Source organism: Pseudophryne corroboree, chromosome 5 (genome assembly GCF_028390025.1).
Source record: "Pseudophryne corroboree isolate aPseCor3 chromosome 5, aPseCor3.hap2, whole genome shotgun sequence".
In the NCBI taxonomy this organism is placed as follows: Eukaryota; Metazoa; Chordata; class Amphibia; order Anura; family Myobatrachidae; genus Pseudophryne; species Pseudophryne corroboree.
The window spans coordinates 440,680,094-440,704,752 of record NC_086448.1 but is presented as its reverse complement, the minus strand read 5'-3'; the positions used below and the strand labels follow the sequence as shown (position 1 = coordinate 440,704,752).

Below are 24,659 nucleotides of genomic sequence, written 5' to 3'. Positions count from 1 at the left end.
ATATCTCCGGTTCCCCAGGGACGATTTTTAAAAATCTGGTACCCCTGGAAAGAGGGGACCCTCAGCTATCAGCCTAGGGCCCTTTCACTCCTGGGGCCCTTTGGCAAGAGCCCATTGAGCCCATATGAAAAGACGGCCCTGGCAGTAACTGTGTCTTATTTATGAATCACATTCAGCAGCTGTGGCAACAGTGTTTCCCAAGGATTGTAACACATTGTTACATCTGAACTTTTTAATCAGCTTGTTCAGTGAGTTCCATTGATATAGCAATCATTGCAATAGCTTAGACAATTCATGTGTTTTTATACTTATATATGCGGTAAATCAGTAAGTTACGATCAATATTACCTATGAATTGTATCTATCAAGTGGTATTTTTATTAGATCATTGTGAACATTAAATATATATTTTATAAATTCATCTGACTCTTTGGTTGTAATAGAACCTGGGAAATGATGGTGTTCGGATGTGATGAGCGCCTCTATTAATTTCTCTCTCTGGTTATGTTGGTAGGAGTATCGCACAACTCCTTATAGCGGCGAAGGTGCTCCTTACACCATCAGTTCCAGGTTCGTCTTATTAAGATTGATTAATTAATAATTGTTAGACACAGGCGCAGCAAAAGATTTCTTCTCTTTTTTCAGTTCACAGGGAGACTATGGACATCCTTCATGTTCTGGTCACATCCATCAATCGGCTGGTGTACAACACGGCATGCCAGTCACACAGCGTTCACAACATGTCGGAGAGCCAGCGACATTCCGCAGCAAGCCAACAGATCATCGCAACAACGCTCAAGATGATCTACGACAAACTCCCAGAGCCAGCTCATCAACATGCTGGTCAACCACCACGTCCACCACCACAAGCCACACTGACGCCTCCTGCCCTTGCTCCACCACAATCCTGATATGGACAGTCACAGCAGTACCAAGGATATACAGGGATGTACCCCACTTACCAGATGCCTCCACCACCAACACCGGCCTTAACACCAGCACGGCCACTAAGGCCAATACAATGCACTCAACAGCTGCCAAGGACACCGTCCCCACCACCGGAGGAAGAGGATTAGGACAGCACACGATAGCCCGGTCGTATTATTTCATTATTTATAATGTTATTTTTTCTGCTTTCCATTTTCTCCCTCCCATTAGTTTGTTTTTTTCTTTATATTGTTTCAATTTAATCTGTGTTCTCCTCCCCTACCCCCGACCTGGTACTACCAAGGAGCTATGTCTAGACATACATGCGCGGGCATGTATGAGTGTGGTAACTGATGAAAGCTCTTTGTGGTTACATATAGGATGGGCCAAAGAGCTAATCTAATACCACTTTTTTTTTATTAAAAAACCCTTTGGTGAAAAAGTGTGTAAATTATTAATTCACTTTTGTGTTACTTGACCATTCACTAGTATAGTTTTTTTAATTCTTCATAGGGATGGTTGATAAAGAGTCGTGTACAGCGTTGTTCATGTTGTGCTTACAAAGGTGCGTAAAACCATGTTTCACTATACACACACTTACACAAACCTTTTCCCACCTGCCCTTGGAACCACACAGTCCAGCAAAACCCATTCCTGGGCTGTGTGGTTCCACAAGTGCAGGCTTGGCAAAGTGCAGAATACTGACACCATGACTCTTCCACTTTGGCACGCCTGCCCTTGGGGAACCACACAGTCCAGCAAAACCCATTGCTGGACTGTGTGGTTCCACAAGTGCGTACGTCGCAAAGTGCAGAATGCTGACACCACGGCTCTTCCACTTTGGCATGCCTGCCCTTGGGGAACCACACAGTCCAGCAAAACCCATTGCTGGACTGTGTGGTTCCACAAATGTTCTTGGAAAAGTAATGTGAATGTGACATCATTACAGTCCCCTTTACTTATTATTTTCTAATTTTTTCAACAGATATCTACACAAGAAAAAGGAATTTATGAAGAACAAACACTTCTTTTTTTGTTTTATTACAATTTATTTTTTTCACAACAGTAGAAAATACAACTGTTTAATTTTCTTCAATAAAATTTTCAATTTAGAAGTTTTGTGTTTTTTTATTTAAATTAAAGGTGAATGAAATTAACAATAAGGCATTTCACGAATGCGGTGGTATTGAAGGTCTTGTGGTAGGCCGTCCATGGTAGAGGGGGGTACTGTAGTGTCACTTTACATCCAGAGAGGGTACTTTTAACTTTGGGAGGGCTTTCTCCGTAAGACCTGTGTAAGAGAAATAGGATTAAATTCAAGGTATTTAGAATCGTGCCATCCCTCCTGGAAAAGAACAGGTACCAGCAACATTGCACGAAAAAAAAACAGGTTACAACTGTCATTGTCCAAACTGTGGCCCTCCAGCTGTTGAGAAACTACACATCCCAGCATGCCCTGACACAGCTTTAGCATTCTGACAACAAAGCTGTGTCAGGGAACGATGTGATATGTAGTTTCACAACAACTGGAGGGCCGCAGTTTGGACATGCCTGGGTTACTCCGACAAGAGGAAGTTTTGGCCAATACATCTCACCTGAAGGGTGTCTTTGTAACATGATGGAGGGGCAGGCCCACATCACAAGTAGGCAGTCCATGGTATAGCTGGGGTACGGCTACTGTAGTGTCACTTTACATCCGGAGAGGGTACTTTTCACTTTGGAAGGGCTACTCCGTAGGACCTGTGGAAGAGAAAAAGGATTAAGTTCAAGGTATATAGAAGCATGTCATCCTTCCTGGAAAAGAACTACAGGTACCAGCAACACTGCACATACACACAGGTTACTCCGACAAGAGGGAGTTTTGGCCAATTCATCTCACCTGAAGGGTGTCTTTGTAACATGGCGGAGGGGCAGGTCCACATCACAAGTAGGCAATTCATGGTATAGCTGGGGTACTGTAGTGTCACCCTACATCCGACGAGGGTACTTTTCACTTTGGGAGAAGATTCTCCGTAGGACCTGTGGAAGAGAAAAAGGATTAAAGTCAAGGTATATGGAAGCATGTCATCCTTCCTGGAAAAGAACTACAGGTACCAGCAACACTGCACATACACACAGGTTACTCCGACAAGAGGGCGTTTTGGCCAATACATCTCACCTGAAGGGTGTCTTTGTAACATGGTGGTGGGGCAGGTCCACATCACAAGTAGGCCGTCCATGGTACAGGGGGGTAAACTGGCAGAAGAACTGTGACAACCCATCAACAGGATGCAACTTGTGGATAACAGGACGTCAACAGGACGTCAACGGGACAACTCTGTAATAAAAATAAAAATAAATTTAATAAAAAATATGACACACTGATTTTACATGAAAATCCAAATATTCCAAGTATACTCACAGGCTGAGGAAAAATACGTCTTGATCAAAATTCTTCAAGCTTCATGTCCTTCGTCCATACCCACCGGTGGAGCAGAAGAACGGTTCCCGTTGCGGAAAGCCCTGCGACAAAGAGTCACCGGCAAACGGTTTGCGACACATATGTTGTGTAGAATACAACATCCATTTACTATGCAGCAAACCTTCGATGGTGAGTATAGAAGAGCACCACCGGAAGAGTCTAAACATCAAAACTGGGTTTTAAGTACACCGAAGGCACGCTCAATTATTCCCTGCGATGCAATGTGTGTCTCTTGGTACCATTCTTGGGCTTCACCGACAGGATTTGACAATGGGGTCAAGAGCCAAGGTTTGTTGGGATAACCCGCTTCGCCTATGGGGGGAAAAAAATAGTGGGTAATATTTAAAAAAAAATGCAACTTACATAACAGAAAGATAAAAACAATAAAGATTCCTGGCGCCAACCAAATCCCCTACACGTTTGCTGCAGCTCTCAATTAGGGAATACTCAGCCCTTAAATTAGAATAAAAACAGAAGCAATAGAAAGCGCTGGCAAGCTGTGTGTTAAAAAGGCTTTTTTAATTATTTATTATTCATTTCTATAACATCCTAAAATAAAAATTTATATTTCACACACTATCTCCAATATCCTTTTAACACGTAATATACAACAGTTGTTATATATAACATATATTTTTATTTTATTTGTCCAAGCTCCAGAGATCAGATTAAATCTGTTATATTCAATTTTGTTAGCAGCCTTTGTTGAGCTTGGAAAAATAATGATACATTTGTTGCAGCTCGTTTCCTAAGCAAACATCCACATCTAAAAAAGATACTGTTACCACTTTAAAAAGCTATATACTTTTAATTGATTGCTGAGGACTTTGCTATATAAAATGGATTTATGAAACAATCTAAGCACAATTGTGTCTAATTGTTGGTTCTGACTGACTAAAGCAGGGGTGGGGAACCTTTCTTCTACCGAGGGCCATTTGGATATTTATAAAATCCTTCGGGGGCCATACAAAAATTATCAACTTAAAAATGACCCTGCCCCCAGTAGTTATGCCCCCCATAGATCTGCCCCAGTAGATATACCCCCCAGTCAGTTGTTATGCCCCATTAGATATGCCCCCAGTCAGTTGATATGCCCCCAGTCAGTTGTTATGCCCCATTAAATATGCCCCCTGTAGTTATGCCCGCCCCATTAGATATGTCCCCTAGTAGCGCCGGTTACACACACACACACACACACACACACACACAAACACACACACATTAAAAGAAAAACAAAAACAAAATACCAGCCCCGCTCATGCTTCCGGACCGCTGCCCTCTGCCTGGCCGCCCGCTCCTCAGAACTATGGGAGAGACGTCATGACGTCTTTCCATCACTAATGGTGCCGCTTTCCCATATATTTTCAATGGGCTTTTACAGCCCATGGCTAGTCCCCGCCCATGCCCACCTCCCGCTCCCCATACTTTCCCCAGTGACAACGGGAGGCACCACGATCGGTGTTTTCCAAACACATATACAAAACAGCAACGATAAGAATAATATTAAGAAGATACATATGGCACAGAATATGTGTCATATGCATCTTCTTTGTATTATCTTAATCATTATGACAGGGGAGGCACTGCCTCCCCTGCCTCCCCTGACTGCACGTCCCTGTTCTGCCATAGCGCCGCACAGCCGCTCATGTACACTGCCTGAGCCGGAAGCCGGAGCTCAGGAGTCAGCTCCTGCCTCCGGCTGCTGCTGAGGAGAAGGAGCCAGGCGCCCGCTGGTAACAAAATATCAGCGGGCGCCCAGCCAGGGCCGTCTTTTCGTATGGGCTCAATGGGCTCTTGCCCAAGGGCCCCAGGAGTAAAAGGGCACTAGGCTGATAGCTGAGGGTCCCCTCTTTCCAGGGGTACCAGATTTTTGAAAATCGGCCCAGGGGAACCGGAGATATCCGACTTCAAAGCAGTGGTCCCCATTCAAGCCTGTTAATTGTTCTTCCCAGCCAGATATCTCGGGTTCTGGCTGACTCATAGTTTTTCTGAGGGTACACTCCAAAAGCTGGGACTCTCCCCTTTCAGTGGACACTGGCAGCTTGTCTCTACTATGCCCAGAACCAGAAATATCAGCCTTCAAGCTGCTGGTCCCTGCTCCAGCTCCAAACGCCTAATATGCAGTTTTATATATTTGTTGGTGGATTGCTCTGGCTCCTGAAGTCTGATCCCCAAGTCCCCAGTATCTCCTGAAAGGTGGGACTCTAGTTTTTTTTATCCCATTAAAGCTAAGAAAACTATTTCCAGGAACTGGAGATATCTGCAGTAAAGCAAGCTGCCCTGACCCCCGGAAAATTATGAATATTAAGCCCACTCCACTATCCACCCCTCCCCTGTGTATTAAACACCCCATACCACCCTGGAAGTTATGTTCCAGGGCCCCTTCATTCAGCACAATGTCCCCTTCTACAGTTTCGTGTTCTCCTTCCCGCCCCATTTGTGCAGTAAAGGAGTAATTAGCAGAAATGATTTCTCCAGGTCCTACATGCTGAGCGAAAGATAGAACCCCCCTACCCCCCCCCCCCCCCCCCCGCGGAACATTAAAGATGCCGCTGATAGCACCCCCCATCCCTACTGCTGGTGGGTGGGTAGGGGCCCCAGTGCATTGCTGTGCCCAGGGGCCTACACTGCTGTTAAGACGGCTCTGCGCCCAGCATCTCCCTCGGTTAGGTGAGCCTTGCCGGGCCGGATCAAGTGGCTTTGCGGGCCTTATACGGCCCCCGGGCCTGAGGTTCCCCACCCCTGGACTAAAGACTCTCAGTGGTCAAAAAAACAATACTTTTTATGGTATGGTGCTTTGAAATCCATGGTTGTGGATAATTCCCCCTGAAGTGTACTGGGGATACAATATATATTTTTAAAGTGGTAACAGTATCTTTTTTAGATGTGGATGTTTGGTTAGGAAACGAGCTGCAACAAATGTATCGTTATTTTTCAAAGCTCAACAGAGGCTGCTAACAAAATTGAATATAACAGATTTAATCTTATCTCTGGAGCTTGGACAAATAAAATAAAAATATATGTTATATGTAACAATTGTCGTATATCATGTGTTAAAAGGATATTGGAGATAGTGTGTGAAATATACATTTTTATTTTAGGACATTATAGAAATGAATAATAAATAATAAAAAAGCCTTTTTAACACACAGCTTGCCAGCGCTTTCTATTTTTTCTGTTTTTATTCTAATTTAAGGGCTGAGTATTCCCTAATTGAGAGCTGCGGCAAACATGTAGGGGATTTGGTTGGCGCCAGGAATCTTTATTGTTTTTATCTTTCTGTGTTTTTTGCTCATACCTGGCAGCCGATCAAATATTGAACTAAAGATACAGCATCCAAAAAATGACATCTTTAAAATGTCTTAATGATAGGATGGAGAGGAGGAATGTTTATCTTAAAGGAACAGGCTCCAATACATTGGTTAATATGGAGGACAATGATGTAGGGGACATGCATAGATTATTTAACAAATTGGAAAATCTATGTACTACAGAAACCCGCCATTGGTGGGATCAAATTACTCTGCAAAAATATTTAGAAGGAGATTTGATACATCGAGGACTTAGAATCTTAAAAAATCCTACATTTGGTGAGGAGAGTAAATTCACTAATGACTGGAATCAAATTTTAGATGCATGTTCGAAAAATCTTATAAGACTGTTGATTAGACACAGAGAGGAGAAAGTACAGAACCTACAGACAGAAATAGAACAAACACAGAGTCTACTTAAAAATTATGAAACAAACCCTGAATTCAAAGTAAGAGAAATGAAAGTTAATAAAAAAGATCGAGGAATTTGAAAAAACCCTCATAAAAAGAAAAGAATCGAAAATGACTAGGGACTTGGGGGATTATGAAAAAGGTGAGGTACGTGAATACAATAGAAAACAAAGGAATACCTTTAATACCCCCCAGAGAGAGAGAAAAACTGTCAAGTTCCAGAGATATGTAAGTCCACGGTATCAAAGGAAAACCCAGGGAGAATCATTACAGACCTATAGACACAAGGGAGCGGAGGGTTGGAGAAATAATAACAGAAGTTATACCACCCAAAATAGATTTGAACCTATCTATCAAACCCCAGAATATGAACAGGATCATACAGAATGGAGAAATAGAAGTAGAAATAGATTTAGAAAATCGGAAACAGATGAGGTAGCAGAATCCCCCTATAATCGTTCTTTTTTAGAAAGACGAAGTATGGCACCCAGAGAGAGGATAAAGGGAGAAACCAAGAGACAAAGAGAAAGAGAACAAGAGGAACACGAGGAGGGAGGGGGAAATCCCACAAAGAATCCATGTGTCAGGTAAAAAAAAAAAAAAAACAGGAAAGGGCATCTTTAACACATCTTCAAAGAAACTTAATGAGGATAAATTATCACTTTTGGAGAGGGGTTTGAATTTCGCCCCTGTAACAAAACCGAATCTCTTCACTCTCTTCGTAGATCTAAATAAATATGTGAGAACTTCAAGCAGAAAAAGATACTTTGCCTTGAAAGCAATGAAAAAATCCAGAACTGTGGGGTCACCTATAGTTCTGGATAGTGATGATCAGGAGGCTTTATCAATCCTAGAGTCCCTGGATGAAAATATACATCGGCATCCAGAGGAAAATTAAAAAGAAAAAATGTATGATGTGAGGAGAGTGGAGAGATTCAAACAGAAATCAGAGTTCTATCACCTTCAGTATAAAGGTCCCTTTATAGAGGGGTTCTATAATAGTACAATGGAACAGTTTAGAGTCATGTGTGAGAAAGCAGAGAAAAAGTTTTTAAAGGCAATCTGAGGAGAGGAGAAAGGAGAGCTATTAAGACCCTATATTCAGATAGGGAACTAATGATTAAACCTGCTGACAAGGGCGGTGGAATCGTGGTCCTAGATGTGGCAGACTACACCTGTGAGGCATGTCGCCAATTGAACAATAAGAACTTCTATGCCAGGTTGCACCGTGATCCCACCGCCCTTTACCAGAAGGAACTTAGAGATCTAGTAGATGTGGCCTTCCATGAGGGTGCTATATCCAAAGATACTTTTCACTTTTTATATAATTTATACCCTGTCACGCCCACCTTTAATTATTTGCTAAAAATCCACAAATCACTCCAATCACCCGCTGGTCATCCTATAATTTCTGGTGTTGGGTCACTCACGAATAATTTATCTTCCTTTGTTGATTTTTATTTACAGAGTCACATAGGGAGTCTAAAATCTTATATTAAAGATACGAGACATTTTCTGAATCTGATAAAAACAGTTGAGTGGAAACAAAGATACACCTTAATAACATGTGATGTAGAAGCCCTATATTCTAATATCCCCCATGAAAAGGGTATTGAGGCTGTAAATATTATCTTGACGAAGATCTTGATATGACCGACTCCCTGCGTGACTTTGTTCTGAAGTCAATTAAGTTTATTTTGGAGCACAATTGTTTTTTGTTTGATGGTTGCACTTACCTACAGACACGGGGGACCGCTATGGGGACGAGGCTTGCCCCGAGCTTCGCCAACCTATAAATGGGGCGTTTTGAGGAGGAACATGTGTGGGGTAGGGAGTTCGGGGCGAACCTCGTCCTATACGGTAGATAGATGATTTATTTATTATTTGGGAGGGGGATACATTATCCATTAATTCTTTTATTAATGGTCTTAATAAAAATGACTATGGTCTTCATTTTACTTCTACAATAAGTAAAATTAATATAACTTTTTTGGATATAGCGCTATCAGTGGAAAGAGGAGAATTGGTAACAGAAACATATATAAAAAAAAGTTGTCCAAAGTAGATATTTTGACTATAGGAGCTCCCATGCGAAGAGCTGGAAAGAAAATATCCCTAAAGGCCAGTTTATTAGACTCAGACGCAATTGTTCCTCGGAAGAAATATTTGAGCGGCAAGCAACCACCATGGTTCTATCTTTTTGGAACAAGGATATCCAAGTGAAGTTATACAATCAGCTTTAAGGGAGGTTAAGAAAATAGATAGAAAAGATATTTTAGTGGAAAAACAAAAAGTGAAAAGGAAAGAAAAAGTGATAGGGGAAAAAACAGCTCTATTTATGACTAAATATAATAATTGTGCATATGAGATCAAAAGAATTATCAAGAAAAATTCAGAATTGTTAAAGTTGGATGAGGTCTTGAAAGAAGTAGTAGATTTAAATGGAAGGATAATTTGTAAGAAATCGGAAAATTTAAAATCTAAGTTAGTGTCTAGTCATTTTAGGCGCAAGAGTGAAAACTGCACAGTGGAAAGAATGGCATGCAATACCTGTAAACATACAAATTATAAAAAAGAAACTTTGTTTGTTTCCAACTATAGTGAAGACTCTTTTCAGATTAAAGAATCTTTAAATTGTAAATCTTCTTTTGTGATATATATAATACAGTGCGGCTGTGGGAACCAGTACATGGGCCGGACTACACGCATGCTCAACACCAGATTTATGGAACACCGGCGTAATGTAATTAAAAGTTTTAAAAATCCATCCTCTCTCTTGCCATATTGCAAAATGTACTGGTTTTTCCGTTGGGGACATTAGGGTTAAAGCTATTGAGTAGATAAATAAGACCATTAGGAGAGGTGATAGATTTGGACAGTTGTGTCGTAGGGAAGTATATTGGATCTACCGTCTGAATACCCTACTTCCGCATGGGCTAAATGATACGGCGGAACTCAATAATATATAATATATTTTGGAACTAGGTTGGTTTGGATTGTTTGGGGTTTTTTCCTCTCACACCCTCCCCCCCCCCCCCCCCCTCCCTCCCCCTCCTCTCGTTATCTGAAAGAACAAATGATAGGTGGGGGATTTCTGTGGGCTCGGATGTGCACATGCATAATTTTGAATATGTGCACACATGTGTATATAGGGTTAAATGGATACTCCATTTAAAACAGTGTACAATATAGTTTGATGGGTTTTTTATTAATATATCCCTGGGTTGTCTCTTTTTTGTGGACTTCATAATTAAGAGAGAAAATATGTAGTATTAGTAGAGAGGCCTATGGGGTTAAATTATAGCTCCTTAATACAATCATGAAAAGGTTTTGGATGGGATTTTTTGGGGGTTAAAATGGGTTTGTTATAGGTCTGAATATGGTTACACTGATAATTTAGTGATTAAACTGTATGTAACAATGTTTATAAGATAAACAAATAGTAAACATAAACATAAATAAAAATAACACAAAAATAAGAATAAAATTATGTATTAGTTTGGAGGTTATAGCTGTGATTGGCATTTTAGCTACACGATTGATACAGTCTATATGCTGTGTGAAAATTGGAGCCTGTTCCTTAAAATTATAAACTTTTAAGAATAATGTTTGGAAACATTATATTTTATGTAGAAGATACTAGAGGCTATATTCTGCTGTCAATAAAAATATTTTGGATGCTTTATAAGATAGAGTTATAATAACTATAAGGACTAAGGATCATATTTATCCATATATATTTGTTTCTTTCTGTGGTTTAAAATGTTGTAATATAAGTGCATTTACGGTTAGAATGGCTAATGAATAAATCTTTTGGTAGCTGCTAATTTATCTAAATGAAAACGGGTGATGACCCTGAGAGCGGCTAAGGAGAGCCTTGATTATTATTTACAACCGATGTGCAGCTTGTGAATCGAGCCGGGTGGCCAATGCGGTCAGGCTCCACGTATTACAGAGTGAAATCGAGGCTTGGAACACACGCGGCTACATGCATGCTTGCACCGCGAAAATTTTAAATAAAAGGACTCCAGGCTGAAAGGAAAAATTACTGACTGAGGAAGCCGCCGAAAAATGGGGGAAAGGCAGAGAAATGCATTTTTATATGACCCTGTGGACATCAGGAGAAATCCTTATATTCTTAACATCTCCTTATGCTGTGGAACCAGATCCAGACCTCCAGATATGACCCAATAAAGGAATTTGCTACCAGGGCCAGGAGTGAACGGACCAGTGTTCCCCAATAGTCCAGTGAGGACGGCTGTGGTAATATTGACTTTTAAATCACCAAACATGGCCAAGGTCCATAATGGCGCAAGCTTGGGACAACACCCCAGATATGAAAATATGATCCAATTTAACCACATTGGCGCCAGCAAAGGTTGGGCGTGTTGGGATACATTTGGTGTAAGCAGTCTGGAACAAGATACCACCGTGTATATACCTTGTAGGAGTTTTCTTTAACAGACACGCTGATTGAGCACTTAGAAATATTCGAACGTATATCATCCCATTATTCCTCTTCAAGGGGGGTCCCCAGATCTGTTTCCCAGGCGGTTTCATGCAGGGCACAAGAGGGGGAAATGGGTGTCAAGATAGTTTGATATAAAGTAGAAATAATGCCTCCATCCATAGAGCGATGAACACAGACGTTCCATAGGGGTCAGAAGAGTAGAAAGAGGCATTTTTCTCGTAGCAGACAGAGCAAAGTTTAGGATTTCGAGGTATTGGTAGAACGAGGACGTGGGGATAGAGTGTTTTGCTTGAAGGTCTGCAAAGGAGTAGGGTGTGTTATTGTGGAGGAAATTATGTAGACGAGTGATACCTGCGCTGGACCAAATAGAGGCCATATGAGGGGAACGACCCGGGAGGAAGGAGGGATTATTCCAGATAGGGGTTAGAGGGGAGGGGGATGTATAGAGAGATAGCTTATTGTGTTGTGAGTCCCAGACCGACAATGTGAGAGATACTGTAGGAATAGACTTGATGTTTATAGGCCGGTGAATTCTAGGAAGTCACGGGAGTTTAGAAATAGAATCAACCTGGACCAGGCCGCCTTCCAGGTCCACCCACCATTTCAAACAACCTGGAGAGTGCAAAGCGACTAATTGACTCAGGACCGTGGCATTGTAGTATCTCGCAAATGAAGGAAAGGCCCAAGCCACCACATATGGAGCTTTTCTGAAGAGTTTCCCTGCGAAACCTAGGCTTTTTATCGTTCCATATAAATTTACAGAATTGAGTCTGGAGGGTTTTCAGAGTACGGGGGGGGGGGGGGGGGGACAGGGATAGGTAGGGTCTGGAAAAGGTATAATAATTCGGGGAGAACATTAATTTTAATAGCATTGATCCTGCCTATCCAAGAAATAAAGTGTTTTCACCAAGATTGAATGCGCTGAGATATTTCTTTAAATAAGGGTAGGGGGGTGGGGGGGGTAGTTCGCTTCAAATAAGGAATGGTACGATTTAGTGCTGGAGGTTTGAGACGCAAGTCGGCGTTCTCTGTGTTCACCGCCGCCATTACAGAGGAATCTCCATGTGGTGTTACAAACAAGGTTTCCCTCCACTGGCTGGTATGGACGCAGCCATCTTAGTTCTAGTCACATGATCCTGACCTCCAATCCATAGCTCCGCTGAAGTCTGCCTAACTGCTCATCCAATCCCTGCATACCTAGGGGTATAAAGGGATTGAGCCTGCACCAGGAAATCGTCAGTGCTTTGGTTGTCAAACCTTGTTTCCAGTCTCTCTCTCCTGTGGTTGTTTTCATTCCAGGTTTCCAGCACCTGTTTCCAGTTACCACTAAGAGACCCGCACCTGCTTACCACCTTGCAGTGCAGCCTGACTCTGCAGTCTTCTGTGTTTGTTCCAGCTTCCAGCTACAGCTTCATAGGCTTCCAGCGGTCAGCTTCCAGCAGTGATCAGCTTCCTTAAAGAGCCGGTGCGTCTCCAGCGGCTACCTGCATACCGTCGGTACCTGCAAACCATCGGTACCCGCACACCATCGGTTCCTATATCCTCGCTCCCTAGCTTCATTCTACTACTTGGCTGGTTCCATCCAGCATCCACTCCATGTTCTAACACCTGGCTGGTTCCATCCAGCATTCACAGCAGCTACCTCAACTACAGTGTTACCGGATTCCAGTGATACATCTGCTGGTGTGTTCCTTGGCTACACTTAATACTACGGATGGGTCTGGTAAGCACATTCCATCTCTGGGACATTAAGAACTGTACCTACTGCTACCAGTACCCTGTGGCCATTGCCAAACCCATAGTTCTCCAGGAACTGTTTATCGTATCTGCTGTATTTCTGCATTCATTTACCACTGCTGTGAATACATGGAGTTTTGTTAATCAGAATCAGAATCAGAATCAGCTTTATTGGCCAGGTATACTTACGTATACTAGGAATTTGTATTCGGTTTGCTATACAACAGCCAAGTAGGTAACAGGTAAGCAGGTGTGTGTGTGTGTGTGTGTGTGTGGGGGGGGGGGGGGCAAGTAAAGTTACACAGATAGGTATACCGTAGGGACACAAGTTAGTTACATGTACGTCTAGTCAGTCAATGTTCAGGAGTTCAGCAGGCGGACAGCTTGGGGAAAGAAACTTTTGAGGCTTCTGGTGGATCTGGCGGGGACAGCCCTGTAACGCCTGCCTGAAGGAAGCAAGTTAAACATGCTGTGGCTGGGGTGTAGCTGGTCTTTTACTATCTTCATTGCCCGCTTTTTAGCTCTGGACAAGTATAGGTCCTGGACTGAGGGAAGGTCGGCCCCGATGATCTTCTCTGCGGTTCTGACCACCTTTTGGAGCCTGCATCTGTCCCTCGCGCTGGCGGAGCTGTACCATACGAGTATTGAGGAGCACAGTACCGACTCCACAATCGCGGAGTAGAAGAGGAGCAGGAGCTTCTGTGAGATGTTGAACTTCCTTAGTTGCCTGAGGAAGAACAACCTCTGCTGCGCTTTCCCAACAGTGGCGTCAGCGTTGGACCCCCATTTAAGGTCCCTGGAGATTGTGGTCCCTAGAAACTTGAAGGAGTCCACTAGCGATACCACACTGTCAGCAATCGTTAGCGGAGGTGCACTAGATGACTTCTTCCTGAAGTCCACTATCATCTCGACAGTTTTGAGGGGGTTGAGGTCAAGGTTGTTGTGGCTGCACCACTGGGCCAGCCGGTCTACTTCCCGTCTATAGGCCGATTCGTCCCCATCCTTGATGAGGCCGATGACGGTGGTGTCATCGGCGAATTTGATGATCCTTACTGATTGCGCCTCTGAGGTACAGTCATTTGTGTACAGGGAGAAGAGCAGGGGTGAGAGGACACAGCCCTGAGGGGCCCCTGTACTAATGGACCGCGCTTGAGAGGTGAATTCCCCCGCTTTCACCACCTGTGTCCTATCTGTCAGGAAGTCTATTATCCAGGAACAGGTAGCTTCTGGGACCCCTAGGCGAAGTAATTTGGGGTGGAGGATGCTGGGGACGATTGTATTGAAGGCCGAGCTGAAATCGACAAACAGGACCCTCGCGTAGGTACCGGGAATGTCTAGATGCTGTAGAATGTAGTGCAGGCCCAGGTTGACTGCATCCTCGACACACCGATTCGAGCGATAGGCGAACTGCAGGGGGTCCAGTTGGGGGCCAGTCACAGTTTTCAGGTTATTCAAAACCAGACGCTCGAACGTTTTCATGACCACAGACGTCAGTGCTATCGGCCTGTAGTCGTTCAGGTTCGTGATAGTGGGTTTCTTGGGGACTGGGACTATAGTAGACCTTTTGAGGCAGGAAGGGACTTTCTGTAGCTCCAGCGATTTATTGAAGATCTTGGTGAATATGGGGGCGAGCTGACCCGCACATGCTCTTAGGGCAGATGGTGACACTCCGTCAGGTCCCGGAGCTTTCCTGGTTTTGGTCCTTTTGAACAATGCCTCCACCTCTTCTTGGGTGACTTGCAGTGCCTGGGGTTGGCCGTCGGTGTTCGGGGCATTGTAGAGGTGATTGTTTGGGTTGCAGGGGACTTCTTTTGCGAACCTGCAATAAAAGTGGTTCAGTTCATCTGCAAGGTCTTGGTGCATGGCGGTGGACTTTGATGTTTTCCTATAGTTGGTTATGGATTGCATTCCTTTCCATACAGATACAGGGTCATTGGTGGAGAGATCGTTTGTCAGCTTGTCCGAGAACCACTTTTTTGCTAGCCTGATTCCTTTAGTCAGAGAGTTCCTAGTACGGTTGTATAGTACTCTGTCACCGCTGCTATAGGCCTCCTCTTTGGCTCGACGAAGTTGCCTGAGCTGGGCATTGAACCAGGGCTTGTTGTTGTTGTAAATGCGGTAAGTCTTGGTAGGTACACACATGTCCTCACAGTAGCTGATGTAGGATGTGACAGTGTCTGTCAAGTCATTCAGGTCGGTTGCCGAGGCTTCAAAGACCCCCCATTCCGTGCAGTCAAAGCAGGCCTGGAGCTTCATCTTGGCCTCATTGGTCCATTTCTTCACAGTCTTAATGACAGGCTTAACTGCTCTCAGCTTCTGTGTATAGGTAGGGAGTAGGTGGACAAGGCAGTGGTCAGATAGGCCGAGTGCAGCACGCGGGATAGACCGGAAGGCAGACTTGAGGGTAGTGTAGCAGTGATCAAGGGTGCGCCCTTCCCTAGTGGGACACGTGACTTGTTGTTTGTACTTAGGTAGCTCCTTGCTCAGGTTAGTTCTGTTGAAGTCACCCAGTACTATAAGCAGAGAATCTGGGTGTTTTTGTTCTATGTCGGATATACATATGGCCAGGTGGTGCAGGGCTTCGTTCGCGCAGGCGAGGGGGGGGATGTACACTCCCACAAGGACAATTGAGGCAAATTCCCGGGGGGAATAGAAGGGGTTGCAGTTGATACTCAGCATCTCCAGGTGAGGGCTGCATGATTTGCCTATGATCGTGACATTGGTGCACCATCCGTCATTGATGTAGAAGCAGATGCCACCACCCTTCGTTTTTCCTGAGAGAACCTTGGAGCGATCGGCCCTGAAGAGACTGAAGCCCGGCAGAGACATCGGGTTGTCCGCAATATGATCGTCCAGCCACGTCTCTGTAAAGCAGAGGACGGATGACCCTGTAATGCCTGACCCTGCGCTGCCCAGAAGGAGGGACAATTCGTTGAACTTGTTTGCCAGTGAGCGCACATTCGAAAGCAGGATCGCGGGTAGTGCAGACCGGTGCCCTCGCCGCCGCCGCCACCTCACTAGGGCTCCTGCGCGACAGCCTCTCCTCTGAGTCCAGGTCCTTCTACTAGGGCCGACATGAGGGCCTCCGTCATTCTCTTTCCGGGGCCGGTGATCCATCCGCCAGTCGCCACCTGGGCTGCGGGGGGGCGCGGCCGCTCGGTCATCCACTTCGGTGTCCACAACGTCTGCATCCTTGCCACACAGGGCAGCAAGGGCAGCGAGGGCTGCAAGGGCCGCTGATCCGCTCGCCGACGGGCCCGAACGTGTGGTAAGCACCTCGGGAGCGCTCCAACTAAGGAGGGCTTCCCTGCTGTATTTGGTCACCGGTGGGGTAGACAAGGGCAAGGGAAAACAAGGGGAAACAGGTATTTTGGCTGAGCTGCGTAGCTCCGAGGCAGCCATCTGCGGCGCCATTTTAGATTGTAATCTCTATAATCGTTGTTGCTGTAACCTATTGCTGCTCCTTAATACAATGGGTATATTTGAAACAAGTGATACTGTAAATAAAATAACTGCTTTTTCTGTTGCTGATTTAGTCAAAAGCAGCCTTGTGGTGAGGTGTTAGAATCCAATTCCTGTAGTGTAGGTGTGAAAGATCTCAGTGTGAGAGGCCTTTGAAGTAAATTTCTTGTGGGGGGTAGTGATAACATGTGTCCTTTGGAATGGCTCTTGCAAACTGAAGTGAGCAGTGACCCTTCAGTGATTCAGAGCCTGAATATGCTGTATATTAGTTGATTAATGCAAGAAGTCAGTTATTTTTTGCTCAGAGAACAGAGGTGAATGATGTCTAAGTGAGGGGCTGGATGGAGCCAAATATAGGTTGTAGTTCACAGTACCTTGTCTGGGATGTCCAATGCAGAGCACAGTAGATTCCAAACTGAAGGATTTCTAAGTGGAGAGTTGCAGAGGTTTCAATCTAGTGTGTATCTCAGCGCAGGAATGCAATCCGTTGGTTTTGATCAGATGTCCGCGTAGAGTAGAACAAGTTAAAGGTAAGTCCTTGGATATTTACGATGATTTATAGGTCAGTTGTGGTGAATTTCAGCTGTTTTATGGAGATGATCAGGAGCATGCAAAAGGTGATGCAGCCATCTTGGTGTTACTTGGTGAGCAGAGATAATAAACTTTTATTGACTTTTAATCCTGGTTGTCATGGTCACGCCTTCGGGCAACCTTTTTACATCCTACTCATATGTCCAGGGGTCTGATTAAACCTCCGAAGTTTAGCTTCCCCTCAGCCCCCACAACTGAGGCTTCCTCCCGTCAGCTCAGGCCCTCAGTTGTGACACGTACATTGATGGATGGACACAGTCTTCGGCCTCAGAAGTTCCCTCACCAACAACTGCAGTTCTAGCGCCTTTTCTTGTGGAAGAAAAACTCTCTGTAACTCCGTGTCCAGAATCATTCCCAGAAAAGACAGCCGGGTGGTCGGAATCAACTGAGATTTTGGTAAATTTAGCACCCAACCGTGCTGTCGAAGCACCGACAGCACCAAATCTACACTCCTTAGCAGCCTTTCCTTGGACCTCGCCTTTATCAGGAGATCGTCCAAGTACGGGATAATTGAAACCCCTTGCTTGCGAAGGAGAACCATCATTTCTGCCATGACCTTGGTGAAAACCCTCGGGGCCGTGGAAAGGCCAAACGGCAACGTCTGAAATTGGTAATGAGAGTCCTGTATCGCAAACCTGAGGAAGGCCTGATGCGAAGGAAATATCGGGTGTGTAAGTAGGCATCCTTTATGTCGACTGACGCCATACAATCCCCCCCTTCTAGGCTGGAAATCACAGCTCGAAGAGATTCCATCTTGAACTTGAAAACTTTCAAGTATGGATTGAGGGATTTTAGATTCAGAATCGGTCTGACCGAACAGTCCGGTTTCGGCACCACAAATAGGCTCGAGTAGAACCCCTCCCTCCATTGTAACGGGGGAACTGGAACGATGACCTTCCGTTGACACAATTTTTGTATCGCTGCCAACACCAGCTCCCTGTCCGGAAGAGACGCTGGTAAGGGCGAAACTAAAAACCGGTGAGGGGGCACCTCCCGAAACTCCAGCTTGTATCATGAAGAGATACAATCTCTAGGACCCAAGGATCGAGACCTGAATGAATCCAGACTTGACTGAAGACTCGGAGACGGCTCCCCACCGGTCCGGACTCCCCCAGGGAAGCCCCAATGTCATGCGGTGGACTTGGTAGAGGCAGGGGAGGACTTTTGGTCCTGGGCGCCCGACACGGCAGGCGACTTCCTACCCCTTCCTTTACCCTTTGAAGCGAGGAAGGACGAACCCTTTCCACGCCTGTATTTATTAGGACGAAAGGACTGCATATGCTGATGTGGTGCCTTTTTGTGCTGTGTGGGAACATAGGGAAGAAAAGAGGACTTACCCACCGTCGCGGTAGAGACCAGGTCCGCCAAGCCGTCCCCGAACAAGACATTACCTTTGAAGGGTAAAGCTTCCATAGCTCTCTTGGAGTCGGCATCAGCATTCCATTGATGGATCCACAACGTCCTCCTGGCCGATATTGACATGGCATTGGCTCTTGATCCCAAGAGACAAACATCCCTCGCCGCATCCTTCAGGTAATCTGCAGCTTCCTTGATATAACCAAGAGTCAAAAGAACATTATCCTTATCAAGGGTATCCATATCAGCAGCTAAATTCTCAGCACATTTAGCAATAGCACTACTCACCCACACCGACGCCACCGCAGGTCTGAGCAATGCGCCTGTATCAGCGAAAATTGACTCCAGAGAAGTCTCCAGCTTGCGATCCGCCGGATCCTTGAGAGCTGCCGTGTCAGGGGACGGAAGTGCCACCTTCTTAGACAAATGAGACAGAGCTTTGTCAACATTTGGAGACGACTCCCATTTTTCCCTGTCATCAGAGGGGAAAGGATACGCCATGTAAATCCTCTTGGGAATCTGCCACCTCTTATCCGGCGACTCCCAAGCTTTTTCACAAAGAGTATTCATTTCATGAGAGGGGGGAAACTTCACTTCAGGTTTTTTCCCTTTGAACAAACAAATCCTTGTTTCCTGCACCGCAGGTTCATCAGAAATGTGCAAAACATCCTTTATAGCCACAATCATGTACTGAATACTCTTCACTAAACGCGGATGCAAAGCCGCCTCAGAAAAATCGACCTCAGAATCAGAGTCCGTGTCGATATCAGTATCTACCACTTGAGTAAACGGCCGCTTTTGCGAGCCCGATGGGGTCTGTACCTGAGATAAAGCCTCCTCTATGGACTTCTTCCACACCTGCGTCTGTGACTCAGACTTATCTAACCTCTTTGATAAAGAAGCTACATTTGTATTGATTGTACTTAGTAACGTGAGTAAATCAGGTGTCGGCTGTGCCGACAGACCTAAATCCAGACCCACAACCGCACCCCCAACAACCTCCTCCGGTGAATCACATTCAGCCTCAGACATGTCGACACATTTAACCGACACAGCGACACACACACCGAATGTCACAGCTAGGGGACAGGCCTACAGTGAAGCCCAGAGAGAGAGACCCAGAGGGAGTATGCCAGCTCACACCCCAGCACCTATATATCCCTGTAGGGGATATATATGACCAGTGCTGCTTTAAAACCAAATAATGCACCACACTGCGCCCCCCCCCTGAGAAATCTCCCCGTTACTTGCGAGGAGTGATCGGAGGTCCGGCCCAGCGTCTCCTTCAGCCGCGTGGAGAGAAAAGATGGTGCTGTGAGCCGCGCGCTAAGCTGCCGGCTTCCCGGACCTCAGTGACCTGCTGCCCAGGGTGCCCCCCCAGCGCCCTGCACCCTGTGAGTGCCATCAGTTATATGTGTGGGTGCATGGAGCGCAGCGTCACCGCTGCGCTTTACCTGGTCACCGAAGTCTTCTGCCGTCCTGAAGTCTTCTGATCTTCTCATACTCACCCGACTTCTTTCTTCTGGCTTTATTGAGGGGGTGACGGCGTGGCTCCGGGAACAAGCGCAGCTAGGCGCACCAAGTGATCGAACCCTCTGGAGCTAATGGTGTACAGTAGCCGAGAAGCAGAGCCCTTAAACTAAGAAGAAGTAGGTCTGCTTCTCTCCCCTCACTCCCACGTTGCATGGAGCCTGTAGCCAGCAGGTCTCCCTGAAAATAAAAAACTTAACAAAAGTCTTTTCCAGAGAAACTCAGTAGAGCTCCCCTAGTGAGTGTCCAGTCAGTCCTGGGCACAAAGTCTAACTGAGGTCTGGAGGAGGGGCATAGGGGGAGGAGACAGTTCACACCCAGTCTTAAGTCTTTTCAGTGTGCCCAAGCTCCTGTGGATCCCGTCTATACCCCATGGAGTCCCCAGCATCCTCTAGGATGTAAGAGAAAATGTATTTATATAATTGAGTTTAACATCCGATATATATGTATTATTGGAACGGAACAAGATAAACATGTCATGCTTGATGTCAAAATAATCAGGGGAATGAGTGTGTTGGTTTGATAGCTGTGGTTAGGTTGTAGCACATTGCAATGATTAGTTATGATTGAATGTATGAATATGAAGCCACAATTCAACTGAGAACAAAGACAGCATGTGTGCAGCAGAAACCAGTGGCCAACCCCTATGATGTCATCTTCAAGGCTGGACGTTGCTTGCATATGAACTGACCAATGACACATCATGAATGAGATATCTCCCTCCTCTGGACCAATAAGAGAAGACTCAGTCCCAGACATGTACTTCTCCCCCAATACACAATATATAGGTGATTCCTCTCACCCAAGAACTTCTGTTAGTTGCTGTTTGCTGTTGTTTAGTTGCTGATGTTTGCTGAGAGAGAGAGATGGAGCGGAGTGTGCATTGAGGGAAATAGTAATGTATGCTGGCTGTGGCTGTAATGGATTCTTTTGTAACTATCTGCTTCTTGTGTAATTGTAACATTATATCTGAATGATATATACTGTACATGTGATATATTGTATACATATCCTTTTAATATCAAATATATACATCTATGAGCATTGGAACTCATACAATGTGTGCGAGTGCTTCTTAAGGGATGTAGTGTTTGCGACGTACAGCACACTTTTATCGTATATGGTAATAAGATGCACCTTGCGTCCGCAACATACATTAACGCTGGCATTTTAAATGTTTATTAGAAATAATCTGAACTTCTCAACAGTACTGCACCGTCAGGTTAGTGATAGGGGCAATCTAGGGAGGGGACACAAAGTCCAAAGGACACTGCACAGGTGTAGAGGAATTAATTAAAGGATATTGATGAAACCAACCATTCAGGAAAAGAATTATAATCAGGACCAAGAAAGGCCCTTGGTAAGATAAGTTAGTGTTGGAGGTGCGCCACTAAGCTGGGTTACAGTATTTTTTTCTAGAGGTTATTAGTGTAAGCCACTAGTGGGCCTATCACTAAAAAAGGGGCTTAGTGTGTGGCGCACTCTTTTGTAATAATTGTTCTATATTAAAAAAATTTAACTTTTATTTCCATACTTAAAAATAGTCACCATAAACAGGCATAGTATTTAATCTGATAGCCTGAAAGTGCAAAAAGTAATAGATAAAATGATTGCCTACGGGATGATGTCAACGTCCAATAATTTTTTTGTTAGGCAAGAGGGGTTTGTACAATTTAATAAGCCAAGTGAAATATTATTGAGATTAATCAGTGCTGATTAGCTACTGATGAGCTCCCTTCGGAGATTAAATTGTGATGGTAATCTCTATAGTATTATAGCCTTAATAGCCCTCAAAATAGAGGGGTTCATATTACGCATAAACCACCTATCAGTGCCTTTCCAGGATAATAATTCCCGTATTTATTCCAAGGAGTGAAAAAGGAAAAGAGAAGGAGCCCAATAAATTAAATTAAAGTTTTGTAACATATGGTCACCCTTTACACCAGTCTACTGTTCAAGACTGCAGTATCAGTACTAATGTAATTTGATACAGATTTGCATCCACCATTCTGCAACAATGTATGGCTGACAAGACAGTATGTACTGGAGACCAGATAATAAATAAACTGTCTCGAGTACTCGTGTCAAAAGAAGCGCCTGTCTGTAAGGGATATATAATGAATAGCTCAAAGCTTTTATCCCTGCAGCTCATGTGCATGTGGTTTCAAAACATATGCATATTAGTATCACAAATATTTGTGTCACAAAAAGTGTTAAGAGAAGAATACAAAAAGAATATATACATATATATCTCTATAGTAAGTATTCTACCAGCTTGTCATTGCAACCCACGTGTATCTAGTATCAAAGCAAATATATGAGCACAGATGGCAGCTCTATATTCTGGTAGGAATAGGGTTGACACAACGGAAATGACCTGTTAATTTGCTCCAAAATACCGCTGTAATTCTTAACCTTTGAATGGTAAAAATGATATTACTGGTAATTATACTCATACAAAACCGTAGATATTTCTCTCCCTGGTACAAGAAGTGTTTATAGCAAGTAGTTCAAGATTGAAATTGTTCTCTGGATCGTAATTCAGATTAAATATCGGCACATCAGAATTAATTTTTGTCCTGATTGATAACTCCAGACCATTTTGTGCAGGCACAATTAGCTAAAGAATTGGGCTTGTGCGTATTGTACTCTATCCTAGCCAAAAAATTGAAAAGTGGCTATAAATTAGCATTATTCGGTTGGTATTCCCATGCAGGTCTCTATGAGATTATAATGAATCACATATAATGCATCCATATAATGCTGTTTACAAGATATAAGCCCCTTTTTTAGTGATAGGCGCACTAGTGGCTTACACTAATAACCTCTAGAAAAAAATTGTGATAGGGGCACTCAGGGGCAAATACCTAGATTTGGAGGGCCTTTGAAGGTAGTGATATTGGAGAGCTTGTTGAGGCTGCTTCTGCCTAGTGTAGAGGTCCCAGCACAGGCAGAGAGCACTGGATGCAGGGTTGAGCAGCTGCTGCACTTTTTAGAGCTTCCAGAGAGATGCAGGAGAATGCACAGGGAGAGAAGGGGAACAGCCTAATACAAACATAGGGGTACCACCCCTTACAGAGCTCACCTGTCCTATGAGACATGCAGGCACAAGCGCTGGGGAGAACTGACCAGCACCTCCTCTCAGCTTCCTGCAGCAGGGGGAGAAAGGAGGCCGTGTGATCGTGGCAGGCCGGGAGACAGGTCGGGTAGCGATTACAGGCACCACGAGGAGAGCAGCGGCGGGGTCAGCAGAGGCCAGCGGCTATGATCTTCTGGTCCCCAGCCGATCCTCCCAGCTCACAGCAGGCAGGACGGGTTCCCAGAGCAGTCGCTGGACAAGACACACCAGCGGGCGGGTGAGCAGAGGGGGAGGGGGGTTTGTGCTGGCATCTAACCGCTACACAGGGGAGGGAGGTCACAGCACCTAAAATTTTGCTCCTAACATTTTGCTCCTAAAATTCCCCTTTTACTTTGGGTAAATACGGCAGGTACAATTATGATAGTAATTTAATTGTTCTTCTAAAAAATGTTGGCCCATAATCCAAACTGATCTTAACCTGAATTTATCGAATACCCATCTTATGTCTTGAACGTTTTGTGGTAGGAAAGTATCAAAAGGAAGGATAGTTTAACCAATGGTGCAATTCTGCTGTAGTGCTTGAAGGTTTAAAAATAAATGTCACCACATTTAAAACATTTTGAATCAGGGACGTATTCCTTTTCCTTGCTATATGCATTTGCGCTGAATGTACTAAGGAGGTTTATATTTTTTGTTTGATCGTATGTTTTAAATGTGGTGACATTTGTTTTTAAACCTCCAAGCACTACAGCAGCATTGCGCCATTGGTTATACTATCCTTCCTTTTGATACTTTGCTATTCATTTTCTCACCATTGGAAAGTAAACCAGTACGGCAGCAACGAGCATAAATATGTTTTCCTACAGAGACCACAGACGGTCTATGTTTTAAATAAATTTTGGAGGAGATACTGATCAGGTAGAATTACTTGATGGGGATTTACATGGGATCATGGAAAAATTAGAGATTTCCATCATTAAAGAAAGCAGGTTATGGTGGGAAACCACCACATTAGAGCGATACCTAACTAATGAGATGATTCCACGAGGCCTGAAAATTCTAAAAACTTCCACTTTTGAGACCTCAAGGGATGATTTAAAAAAAGAATGGGAGGACATTGTCAACAACTGCTCCTTTTCTCTGATGAGACTTATCATCAGAGAGAGGAAAAGAGAGTTGACAAAATTAGAAGAAATTACTGTATACAGGTCTTTGGTAACCCCATATGCTAACTCTGAGGAATATAAAGATCTAGAGAGAGATATAGAGGTTAGAGTGAAAAGAGCACAATGACAATTAATGGAAAAGAAATTAAAAAAATTC

At 44.3% G+C, this 24,659-nt stretch overlaps 1 protein-coding gene and 1 long non-coding RNA gene across 38 annotated transcripts in view; both read right to left on the bottom strand.

The window, feature by feature from the left end:
- LOC134927837 (uncharacterized) overlaps positions 1-24,659 on the bottom strand; it is a 1,188,393-nt gene that overhangs the window by 754,228 nt on the left and 409,506 nt on the right. The window lies entirely within an intron of this gene.
- Positions 2,049-23,593, bottom strand: LOC134929114 (uncharacterized). Its single transcript, XR_010178292.1, has 6 exons — positions 23,343-23,593; positions 3,329-3,700; positions 3,086-3,244; positions 2,807-2,946; positions 2,523-2,667; positions 2,049-2,218 (listed from the first exon to the last, which is right to left on the bottom strand). It is a non-coding gene; the product is annotated as an uncharacterized LOC134929114 (long non-coding RNA).